The 8,228-nt window shown below is 46.1% G+C and overlaps 1 protein-coding gene across 2 annotated transcripts in view; it reads right to left on the reverse strand.

Moving 5' to 3' along the window:
* Positions 1 to 5,922: 5,922 nt before the first annotated feature.
* Positions 5,923 to 8,228, reverse strand: part of TLR10 (toll like receptor 10) — a 39,888-nt gene continuing 37,582 nt past the window's right edge. For both annotated transcript variants that reach the window (XR_009600965.1, XR_009600956.1), the window contains one exon: positions 5,923 to 6,704. The gene's annotated coding sequence lies outside the window, so the exon portion shown is untranslated. The remainder of the gene's footprint in view (positions 6,705 to 8,228) is intronic.

An 8,228-nucleotide genomic window follows, 5' to 3' on the forward strand; every position in this document is an offset into this window, starting at 1 on the left:
CCTCCTGGGGGCTGGCTAAAGACTAAGAATGGGCTTGAATGCTTCCTTTCTAGGATGCCATGCTGGCTGTGTATTTTTACTGTCACATCAAGGCTTTAACCACTCAGATTAATTCAGTTGATTAGGTTATACCTTTCTTGTTTACATCCAGTTCCAGGTAGCACTCTGAGGCATGTAGGGTGCAGGGTTGGGGGTTTGCTTCATCCTTAAATCCCCACTGTTTCACATAGTGCCTGTAGAGTATTCTGTAAATATCTGTTTCATAAAGGCAAGGGTTTGATCTTGGTGTTTCAAGTCTCCCCCTGCAGCACATCTTGTAGAGTGGGGAACACTTGCTGATACTCCATCTCATCAATGACTTTCTACCTAATTTCTCAGTGAGTGACATTTCCTGACCTCGTTTCCAGGATCTGGAAGCAAGCCCACAACTTAGAGAAGACTCATGTCCAGAGGTATGTGTACCCTACAGTGGTCTTTCCTTTCCTCAAGACCTTATCAAATCTTCCTAGTCTTTCAAGGATAAACTGAAGACTGAGGAATAGGTGACCAATATCTCTTCTAATTTCTTTCCTTTTCCTATTTAACAGTCCATTTAAAACCTCAACCTAGAAATGGGAATTTAATGCAAAGTACGGGTTAATGGTTTAGTTAAGGCCCTCAAAAGAGATTAAGGGAGCTCAAGAAATTGTGCGGGGCTTCCTTGGTGGCTCAATGTAAAGAATTCACGTGCCAGTGCAGGAGACACGGGCTCCATCCCTGGTCTGGGAAGATCTCACATGTGGAGATCCACATGCTGCCTCTACACCTGTGGCCCCTGAGCCACAATTATCGAGCCTGTGCTCTAGAATCTGAGAGCTGCAACTTCTGAGCCCATGTGCTGCAACTACTGAAGCCTGCAAGTTGCAGGGCTTATGCTTCACAACAAGAGGAGCCACCACAATGAGAAGCCCTTGAACCGCAACTGGAGAAGTGAAGCCGCTCAGTGTCCAACTCTTTGAAACCCCATGGACTGCAGCCTACCAGGTTCTTCCATCCATGGGATTTTCCAGGCAAGAAAGCTGGCGTGGGTTGCCATTACCTTCTCCAGAGTTCATCCCAACCCAGGGATTGAACCCAGGTCTCCTGCATTGTAGGCAGACGCTTTACCATCTGAGCCACCAGGGAAGTCCAGTAGCCCCTAACAGCCACAACTAGAGAAAAGCCCAAGCAGAGAAAGGAAGACTCAACACAGTCAAAACAAGATTTAAAAATAAAAAAGAAATTGTCCAGATGGAGTTGCAAGCAGAAAGAGTCATTAGACGTGTAAATGTGCCAACGTAGGGGCTTTTTTTGTTTGCAGATTGGCCTGTGAGCTCTTTGTGGGCAAGACCAAGGTTCTGCTCACAGAGATAGATCCAGGACCCAGCAGTCCCCAGCTGGATGAGCTCTGTGTGTGGTTATAAATTGAGTTATTGGAACTTTTAGTGGATTAAAAAAGGTCACAACACCTTGGCTCATAGTAAGGCATTCAACCAGTATCTCTTCACGTGGAGTTGGTAAACAAAAAGCACTGAGGCACAACAATTTGGACCCAGAGTTTGGGATTCAGAGTCAGATAATCCCAGAATCAAATCCCAGTTTTGCTTGCTTCTTTTTGCATGCCCTGAGCCACTCCTCAGTAAAGGCACTACCTCACAGGATTGCCATGAGATGGCATGAAATCACACATGCGAAATCTACATTAGCGATTACTGATGCTTGCTCAACATTACCTGGGGCCAGAGGCTGTTCTAGGGCTTTCCACTTGATCCTCATACAATCTGAAAAGGAAGGTGCCTTTTTTTCCCCCACATACTTTATTTACTTGGTTGAAAGCCTTCTATGGTCCATAAAATGTTTTCTGTAGTTGATCTCAACTTTGTTCACACTGATCTCCATGAGTCAGATACTGGTTTTCTATGCTCAGGACTCTACTCAGGGTCTGCCATTGCCAGTTGCTTTATTTCAAGATCAAGGTTAGCACTTTCATATCAAATCTTATTTTAAATCCTTCTCTGTCAGTTCTTTCCTGGATTCTAAACTTTGCATTCCTACATGGAACCAGCATCCTAAATCACCAAGATAAATCCCTTTCCTCCGATATCATGTGATCTAATTCCACCTGCCCCTTCCCGGGACCACTAGGCTCCAGCACCTTGGCTGTGATGCCAACTGGGCACCTCCTGCTCTACCCTCAAGGAAAGTGCCTTTAACCATGCCCACCCCCCTCCCCACCCCCCCCCCACCCCCCACCATACAGGTGAGGACGCTGTGGAAGAAAAAGGTAAGTCAAGTCTCCAGGGTCATTCAGCTAGTGGTAGCGATTCTGTGAGGCATACACAGCCCATAATCTTAATTAAGGGAGCTACAGGTGCCACATGTGGCTAGAAGTACTCAGAAAAGGGATGCCATTATTATTGCTTTCCCGATGGCTCACACGGTAAAGAATCTACCTTTAATGCAGGAGACCCGGGTTCAATCAGTAGGTCAGGAAGATCCCCTGGTGAAGGGAATGGCTACCCACTCCAGTATTCTTGCCTGGAGAATTCCGCAGACCGAGGAGCCTGGCAGGCTACAGTCCATGGGGTCACAAAGAGCAGGACACGACTGAACAACCCGCACAGGTATTATTATTGCAGTCGCCATGTTTGAGGAGCAGAGAACGCGAGTCCCCACAATTGCTCCACAGCAGAGCAGTAACCCCAGGGCCTCCACACTCAGACCTGGGCTGCCCTGGCTGGTTTGCCCGGTTGCCTTCCCCAGGGCCTGTCCTGGGCAGCCACACCCTGCATCCTCACCACACCCTGTGCTGTGCTCTCACCACCCCAGAAGTTCTGGCCACACCCTGTCTGCTCCCGGAAGGTAAACAGGGCCACCGGAGAAGGGTGGCATTGTTGTGCCTGCGGTCTTGGCCCTGGAGGCCCAGGGCTCAGGCTTATAAATGCCACAAATCAATAAGCAGTAAAAGTCAGAACAGAGGCCCTCTTGAACTTCAACTGACCTCCGCTTCCAGCCAGTTAGTCATGAGAGCAAATGCTCAGGAACTGATTTCAGGAGAGAAAACTTCCGCATGGCCTCTAGTTAACTACCTTGAAGGAAGGGGTTTGCAGCCTGGAGGAGGTGAGGGGGCATTAAGTTCTGGGGGAAAGGCAAGCAGTCTCCCAGTGTCACTCAGAGCAGAAAAAACTGCCCTGGTCCCAGTGAAATTTGCAGTTGTGGAAGAGTGCAAGACACTTTCTTGCCCAGAGCTGTCTGCATGACTAGGTTTCATTACAGCAGCTCAGACTGATTGATGGAGGGCTTCCTGGGCGCCAAGCACTGTGTTTAATCTTTACCTGCCTTAACTCACTGGAGGTGCTCAATGACCCTAGGAGGTGGATTTATTATCTTCATTTCACAAATGAGAAAACCATGGTGCAGATAAAGGGTAAATAAACTGCCCCAGGGTTTCTCAGCCTCTATGAGGCAGATGCTAGAATCTGAACCCAGGCAATCTCCCGGGTTAGACAGTCACCTCCCTGGAGGCTGGCCTCGGGGATTTCTCTCTGTGTTTCCCCTCCTCATTCAATTTGAATCAGAATTCTAATACAAAGATATACACAGAAAAGGATGACTTGGAGGGGCTGTTGAAGGTCCCCCTGAAACCTGCGAGGGCTCCTCAGGGGCAGCTGGGGAATGTGTTGGATGTTGGAGAAACATGCATCCCAGGGCCACCAACTCTGTTGCTGTCCCTAGATGAGAAGCCACCAGTTAAGGTGAGGCCCCTCACCTGATCTTTGCTGCAGATTATTTTGAGGGTGGAGGGGTCATCTGGCTTGGGGATAGACCTCTCAGAGTTATTTCCCCAACATACAACTTCTGCCAAATCTGATCTCCTGGTATTTCTGTTCGTGGTGCAGGTTGAAGTTTGGTTTTCTGTAGTTGTTCCTTGGAGCTAATTTCTTGCAAAGGATGTGACAAAGGTCACTAGAGAGAAAACACCTGGGCACAAGTTTCACAAGGGCGAGGCAGCCTGCACAGCATGGTCTCTCACCTTAACAGTCTAAAGTAGTGGGGTAGGACTCACGTGATCAAGGCCACCCTGAGAGCTGGGGCTGAGTGTGGTAAGAAAAAACCCTGCCTCAAGTGTCTTTGTGGCTTATCTGCTTGGGGTTTTTGCAGGTTTGCTGGGTTTGTGGTTATCCATGCCCCTGGAGGAGAAAATGGCAACCCACTCTAGTATTCTTACCTGGAGAGTCCCATGGACAGAGGAGCCTGGTGGGCTATAGTCCATAGGGTCGCAGAGAGTCAGACACGACTGAGTGACTAAACACACACACAGGGCTGTTGGTGGCTCAGTGGTAAAGACTCTGCCTCCCAGATGAAAGGATAAGGAAGTTGTGATACATATACACAACGGAATATTACTCAGCTATAGAAAAGAATGCATTCGAGTCAGTTCTAATGAAGTGGATGAAACTGGAGCCTATTTTGCAGATTGAAGTAAGTCAGAGAGAGAAACACCAATATAGTATATTAAAGCATATATATGGGATTTAGTAACGACAGCCCTATATGCAAGACAGCAATAGAGACACAGATGTAAAAGAACAGACTTTTGGACTATGTGGGAGAAGGGGAAGGTGGGATGATTTGAGAGAACAGCATTGAAACATGTATATTACCATATGTAAAATAGGTGATCAGTGCAAATTCGATGTATGAAGCGGGGCACTCAAAGCCAGTGCTCTGGGACAACCCACACGGATGGGGTGGGGAGAGAGGTGAGAGGGGGGTTCGGGATGGGGGGACACATGTACACTATGGGTGATTCATGTCAATATGTGGCAAAACCCACACACAATATTGTAAAGAAATCACCCTCCACTTAAATTAACTTTAAAAAAGAATCTGCCTGCCAATGCAGAAGACATGGGTTTGATCCCTGGGTGGGGAAGGTCCAGGGTCACTCAGGTAGTGGTGTCAGACAGTCACCTTCCTGGAGGCTGGCCTGGGGGATTTCTCTGTGTTTTCTCTCTCATTCAATTTGGAATCAGATTTCTAATATCCAAGTATACACAGAAAAAGGATGACTTGGCAGAGCTGAGGAGGGTCCCCCTGAAACCTGCAAGGGCTTCTCTGGGCACTGGAGAATAAGCAGGATATTGGAGAAACTTGCATCCCCAGGGCCATCAGTCCTGTCGCTGTCCCTAGACTGAGGAGCCTCCAGTATTCTTCCCTGGGAAATCCCCATGGATAGCGGAGCCTGGCGGCCACAGTCCCTGGGGTCACTAAGAGTCAGACTCGACTCAAGGACTAAATAACAACAGTAATGCCCATTGCAGGTCCTCCAAGAAATACACTGGATCATTCCCTTGATTACTTCCACGTATTGGGTCATTGCCTTGATCAATGCACTAAGAACACTTCAAGAATGATACACAACATTGAAGATCAGGGCTTCTACTGAAGGGTCATGCGTTGTGGTTCTCAATAGGGGAGGCATCAGGCTTTAAGAGGGAACCCAGAATATGTGGACTATGGGCGCCCCCTGCTGGAAAGGGAAAGCTAGAACTCTGGAACTTGAGTTCAGAGCCTGAGGTCTCCTGGGGGCTCTTGGAGCACCTCTGATCCCCTCAGATAGATGACTCTTTTTCTTGTTTTACCGAGATTCAATTGCATGAGAGTAATGGAAAGCAACATGGCTTAGTGGTAAAGAGTGTGGATTCTAGAGTTTAGACAGTCTAGGTTCAAACCCTGGTCTGCTGTTGCTGTGTGACTTTGGGTAGATTATTAAACCTCTGTGTGCCTTACCTTCCTCATCTGTAAAATCAGGGTGATAATACTAGAGCTTACCTCACAGAGCAGTTACAAGATATAAATGAAGTAATATCTTAAACATGAGATAATAAATGAAGTAAAATATGTAAATGAGTGTTTTGTTGTTCAGTCGTTCGGTCCTGTCTGACTCTTGCAACCCCATGGACTGCAGCACGCCAGGCTTCCTTGTCCTTTACCATCTCCCAGAACTTTCTCAAACTCATGTTGAATGAGTCAGTGATGCCATCCAATCATCTCATCCTCTGACGTCCCCTTCTCCTTCTGCCCTCAATCTTTCCCAGCACTAAGTGTCTTTTCTAATGAGTCCGCACTTCGCATCAGGTGGCCAAAGTATTGGAGCTTCAGCTTCAGCATCACTCCTTCCAATGAATATCCAGGATTGATTTCCTTTAGGATGGACTGGTTTGATCTCCTTGCAGTCCAAGGGACTCTCAAAACCCTTCTCCAACACCACAGTTCAAAAGTATCAGTTCTTTGGCGCTCAGCCTTCTTTTTGGTCCAACTGTCACATTTATGCATGACTACTGGAAAAACCATAGCTTTCACTAGATGGACCTTTGTTGGCAAAGTAATGTCTCTGCTTTGTAATATTTCGTCCAGGTTTGTCATAGCTTTTCTTCCAAAGAGCGAGAGTCTTAATTTCTGGCTTCAGCCACCATCTCCAGTGATTTTGGAGCCCGAGAAAATAAAGTCTGTCACTGTTTCCATTGTTTCCCTATCTATTTGCCATGAAATGGTGGAACCAGATGCCAAGATTTTATTTTTTTGAGTGTTGAGTTTTAAGCCAACTTTTTCACTCTCCTCTTTCACCTTCATTGAGAGGTTCTTTAGTTCCGCTTCACTTTCTGCCATAAGGGTGGTGTCATCTGAAAATTAGTATTGTAATAGTTAATTACACAATATATGGGGGCTTCCCTGGTGGTTCAAACAGTAAAGAGTATGCCTGCAATGTAGGAGACTAGGGTTCCATCCCTGGGTCAGGAAGATTCCTTGGAGAAGGGAACGGCTACGTACTCCAGTATTCTTGCCTGGAGAATTCCATGGACAAAGGAGCCTGGAAGAGTCAACTGTTTGGAAAAGGCTCTGATGCTGAGAAGGATTGAAGGCAAGAGGAAAAGGAGGCAGAAGAGGATGAGATGGTTGGATAGCATCACCTACTCAATGGACATGAGTTTAGCAAACTCTGGGAGATAGGACAGGGGAGTCTGGTGTGCTGCAGTCCATGGGATTGCGAAGAGTCAGACAAGACTTAGGAAATAACAACAACAATATATGTTGATTATTGCTCATAAATGCTATCACCACTCTTTTCACCATTATTATTAATAAAGTCTAAAAGAAAGCTTCCACCCTCTCTCTCTCAGTCCTCAGGGTCATTCTCATGGTCATCAATAATCCTAACGATTTTGGGGAGGTGTTGCTCTGCCACTCAACATGAGGAATCCTAGTTCCCCAACCAGGGATCAAACTCCTGCTCCCTGCAGTGAAAGCACAGATCCTCAACAACTGGACTACCAGAGAATTCCCAAGTTCTAACAATTTAGGAGTTGTTAACAGGGAGATAGCATAGACAGAGAGTATGGCAGAGATAAGGATATGATAAAGATAAACCACATCTCCGATCCCACCCTTCAGTAAACATTCAACTACTGTCAGCTTCTAGTCATTCAAACCTTGGCATGCGTCACGGGACACATCATTCTAGACACCAGAAGAAGGGAAGATGTCATTAACACTCTACCAAACAAGAAAGCTTTCTCAGAGGAAAAGGTGGGATAACTTTTTGTCAGCCAGACACATTCAACATTTGCTGGGTCTGCTGGCTTTCTCTATGATGGCAAAAAAGCTGTAGCCTCCCTTTTATTTCTGCTTTTGGGGAAATTTAATAAAGTTTTAGTGTCTGAGGTAGCAACAGGTAACCACAACGAAACAAATAGTTTTCTTAGAAATTTGGAGATTATACACATGTATATTCACATACATACATGTATTGTGTATGTATGTGAACAGGTGTACCTATATATTACATTTTAAGGCATTTGCATATATACACATTTACTGTGAAGATTTTTAAGAGTGTATGCACTACATATGTTTCATGCAGAATGTCTTAAAACTGTTGATGCCCCAGGGACTTCCCTGGTGGTCCAGTGATTAAGAATCTGCCTTGCAGTGCAGGGGACATGGGTTTGATCCCTGGTCCCAGAAGATTCCACATGCTGTAAGGAATCTGTGTGCTACAACTACAGAACCTAAGTTCTAAAGCCCGAGAGTCGAAACTAGAGAGTAGCCCCCACTTGCCGCAACTAGAAAAAGCCTGCACAGCAACAAAGACTTGGCACAGTCAAAAAATAAATACAATTATATACAATTTAAAAAAAATACGCATG

The sequence above is a fragment of the Ovis aries genome, chromosome 6 (genome assembly GCF_016772045.2).
Source record: "Ovis aries strain OAR_USU_Benz2616 breed Rambouillet chromosome 6, ARS-UI_Ramb_v3.0, whole genome shotgun sequence".
NCBI classification, from domain to species: Eukaryota; Metazoa; Chordata; class Mammalia; order Artiodactyla; family Bovidae; genus Ovis; species Ovis aries.